This window comes from Phragmites australis, chromosome 4 (genome assembly GCF_958298935.1).
Source record: "Phragmites australis chromosome 4, lpPhrAust1.1, whole genome shotgun sequence".
NCBI lineage: Eukaryota > Viridiplantae > Streptophyta > Magnoliopsida > Poales > Poaceae > Phragmites > Phragmites australis.
Window position 1 is genome coordinate 30,851,746 of NC_084924.1, and position 4,253 is coordinate 30,855,998.

At 43.1% G+C, this 4,253-nt stretch overlaps 1 pseudogene; it reads left to right on the forward strand.

Moving 5' to 3' along the window:
* The first annotated feature begins 1,159 nt into the window (after nucleotides 1-1,159).
* LOC133916075 (uncharacterized) lies at nucleotides 1,160-3,984 on the forward strand (annotated as a pseudogene).
* The last annotated feature ends 269 nt before the right edge of the window (nucleotides 3,985-4,253 follow it).

Consider the following 4,253-nt stretch of genomic DNA (forward strand, 5'->3'; position numbering starts at 1 on the left):
GTGCACTCAGGAGAAGAACAGGGGAGGACACACAAGTCTCAGGATCACGACATACGAAACCGAGCAGAAGCTTAGAGAGATCGGCGCTTGAAGACCGAAGCTTTAGACTTAGACAGAAAACCATGTAACACAAGAGATCCTTAGACAGAAAACCATGTAACACAAGAGATCCAGAGAAAGGCATTTCCAGAGCATTAATAGCATACACACAGGAGTAAGGTATTACGCTCCGTGCGGTCCGAACCTGTCTAAACCCCTCGAGCATTTACTCTCACTAGCAGTCGATCGTCCGTCCCGCCTCCATCTCATATACTCGCATTTAATTCACGTACGAGGTAGATTCAGAATTATCCCCCGGCCGAATCTCAAAGGGGGTCCCCCAAGATCCCTGCTTGAGGAGTTCTTCCTCCGACAGCGGGGTATTTGGCTTAAGGTTGAAAACCAGACATGCCCTGAGTCCTTGCTACAATCACCAAGGATGCGTTTGGTTGAAGGAAAGGTTGGATGAGATAGGATCATTTATGTTTTATTGGATGAAACCATCCAATTTCTTATTTGGTTGGACAGATAAAACTTAGATGGGGTTAGCAAAAATTTTATGAGACCCGCTTATCATATATTTAGGTTTACATCAAAATATAATCACGCCAGATCTTATTTTATTGATTTAATTGTAATGAATACAATAGTACAATCAGATCGCGAATTAGATAAACGGTTTAAGAGATAATATCATTTAATATGTGCTAACAAAAAAGTGTATTTACTCTAACCACGTAGAATATGCTACATCAGTGGGGATAAAATTTATTTAGAATATGAATGGCTCTATCTAGCAATTTTTGGTAGATAAGATCATCCAGCATCTGAGAAAAATATTATCTTTAAATGATCATTCTATCCACATTCCCCTCTAACTAGACATTAAAAAACTAGATGGTCATCTCATCCACATTCCCCTCTAAGCAAACATCTCAAAATACTATATAGTCACCTCCATACAGTGATATCCATCAAATCAAACACACCCCAAGTCATTTTGCTAGTCTGGGCCGGGCTCGAAACAGATGGTATGGCTACAGAGCCTCAAAACCCAAGCCCGGCGCGGCCCAAACAATAAAGAAAAAGAGCTCCACCCGGCCCAAACAAAACCCAAGGCCCAACCCCCGCTGGCGGTGCCGGGTACTACACCGTCCCGTCCCCTCTCCGCCTTCCCTCGGAACCTACGGCCGCCCATCTCGCCGCGCCTCCTCGGCCCAGATCGGCGCCGTCTCTGCTGCGGGAGAACGCTCGGTCGCCGATCGGATCGGGAGCCGGAGTTCAAGGGGCGAGGCGAGCCCGTCAGCGAGCGCCATGACCGCGGCCGCCGCCGACTCCGATCTTGTCGCCGTCTCCACCTCGACCTGCAAGCACTGGTTCGTGGTCGCCCCCCGTTCCTGGCCCCATTTTGTTTTCCCTGTCTCTCGCGGTTCCAGGTTTCTTGGTGCACGTGTGCCACGTGCCGATGATGCGGTCGGTCTCGTGGGCTTGGATCTGAGCCTAGGAGGACCCCCGATTGGATCGAGGAGAGGGTGATTTCCCGTAGTGGTGACAGAAGCTCTTTCTTGTGTAGTTATGTTCTGATCTGGCGTGTCGCGTGATCATTACGTTCTGATCTTGGTGCCAAATGTTAGGAGCGCCACCCAGTGTGGCAGGATATTTGGGCTGAATCGTGCTCGGAACATGAATTTCGCGATGTCCTACTCTACTGGTGACGATGTCTGGATGCACACATATAATATTTTGCATCTCGAACAATCGAATTACTTGGAAGGAAAATTACATGTTCGATGGTCAGTAGATGTGCTTCTTGACAGAGTGTGGAATAATCTTGGTTCGAGTAATCTGTTGTCAGAAAAACAAACTAAGAGATCATTGTAGGAGTGTTGGTAATTGGTACCAGGACACTGTCTATCCAATTTTTTTTTTAACATTAGGTTATAACCACCTCTTTTTTGGCTCCTTTGCTGATCAACTGTACAAAAGATGAACGTAGTGGTAATTGATAGAGCTTAGGGGTCAGCAGTTTTTCATTCTACAATGCTTCTAACTACTATCGCTAGTCAAGTTCTATGTAATTTCATTTGATCGTAGTTTAATGGGCATTGTGTTCATGCTATTTGCTATTGGATGTTAGCTATCAATTTAAGTTTCTTTTTTTATCTTTGTGTCTTCAGTCAGCGGGAGATTCCATCGTCGAACATAGACTTGCATTCTGTCCACTGTGCCCGTAACCTTCAAAAGTGCGAGCGCTGTGGAGAAATGGTTCCCAGGAAGCTTATGGATGAACATTACAATGAAAACCATGCTCCGGTACGCTTGCAATCAGCCCAAATGTGATATTTAAGACTTCTAATGCCGCCTGGTTGAGTGGAGAGAGAGAGAGAGAGAGAGAGAGAGAGAGAGAGAGAGAGAGAGAGAGAGAGAGAGAGAGAGAGAGGATGGAGGAGAGAGATGGCCGCGTTGTCACAAGTCAACATGCCACGTTGGCAAGTCAATGCTGAGTTGCTGACTAGGAAGTTTTGGACCTTGGGTGGTACATTTAGCAAGTTTGGGGATCTGGATTCACATTTTGATAGTTTATGGACCTAGATGAGAATGTGGGACAAGTTTAGGGACCACTGGTGAATTTCACTCGTGCCTTTTTCGTGTGTTAACTTGACCAACTGAAACTAGGAGCTAATGAAACATTGTCAGTCTATATGAACAAGAGGAGTAGAATGCCTATGTTCCCAGGATGTTTAAAACATCTTGTTGACCTCTTTTTAAGTGCACTAAATATATTATCTTCTTACATACAGATAAATTGCTCTCTTTGCAAAGAAACATTAGAATGTGAGAGCTGGGATCATCATAAAAGTGAAAATTGCCCACAAAGAATTGTTGCCTGTGAATATTGCTAGTTCGAATTGCCTGCAGTTGATCTTCATGAACATCAGGTATAGTTTGTCATTGCCATTGAAACTATGTATATTTTGAGAGAGAAAAATGCATGCTCTGATCACAGTAGTTTTTGGTGCAGGATGTATGTGGAAACCGAACAGAATATTGCCAAACATGCAGGAAGTATATTAGACTGCACGAATGGATAGGGCACGAAATACGGTGCCATATAAACTCGAACGGTTCTGTGGAAACATCAAGGTATAGACAGACACCTTTCTCTAAAGAAAGCTGGATTTTGTATCATTCATATAACATTAATATGATTCAGCATAAAACACTGCAACTGCTTATTTCGAATGAGCTTAGATTTTCTAACAATCCATTATGCAAATCAAATACACTAGCTTTCCTACTTACAAGTTCAATCAATGCTTGGTTTTGCCATCAAGATGGTAATGTAACTCAAAATCAGTTAGTTTGATCTGTATTTGTTTGCACTTGTTGGGTTTTCCTGTCAAGATTACAGTTTGTCCGAGTGAGTAACAAACTGGTCTCTCCTTCCATGTTTTCACCTACTTCTTCAACTTTCATTTTTGAAGAAGTCAGATTCCAATTGTTTTAGAAGTCCAATTATAAATACTACAAAACTCTCGAGCTAATCAGACGCTTATAATTTAAGTGCTAGAACAATTCCAGAGAGAGAAGTGCGGCCTCTGCCACCAGTACGGCCAGCACGTCCTGCTCACGGTTCACAACACAAGCGCCTGCTCATCACAATTGCCGTGACTGGAATAGCAGTTATGATTGGCTCGATACTGTTCCAAAGGGACCAGAGTTTCTAGCTAGCTCCGATAGCAATGGACTTCCTTTGTCGAGTTGTTTTTCGACAGGGAGAGATGCAGATGCCATAAGAGGTCTGCTGATGTATAATAACCCCTTGAAATCAGTGGATAAACCATGTTTGTTTGAGAGTATAACCGTGGCCTGGATTGTCGGAAAATCAAAATAACCGTGGATATATCTGTAATCAGTTCTGAATCAAATTCTACCTTTTTGAAATGGACTTTTTTGGGTCGTTCATCTTTTGTGTCGGTAGTTTATTCTTGCTGAAAGCTGCAGTCAATTGTACAATCGGGGTATCATATCTGAAATTGTTACACAGTGTACCTTTTTGTATTAATTGTACAATCGGGTATCATATCTGAAATTGTTACACAGTGTGCCCGTTTTTATTATCGTTTTACCCATTGTGACGTGCAGATTTGAGAGCAAATGATGAGTTTGCAATGGGAAGCTGCTCAGATGTTAGATATCACTTTGTTCTACGC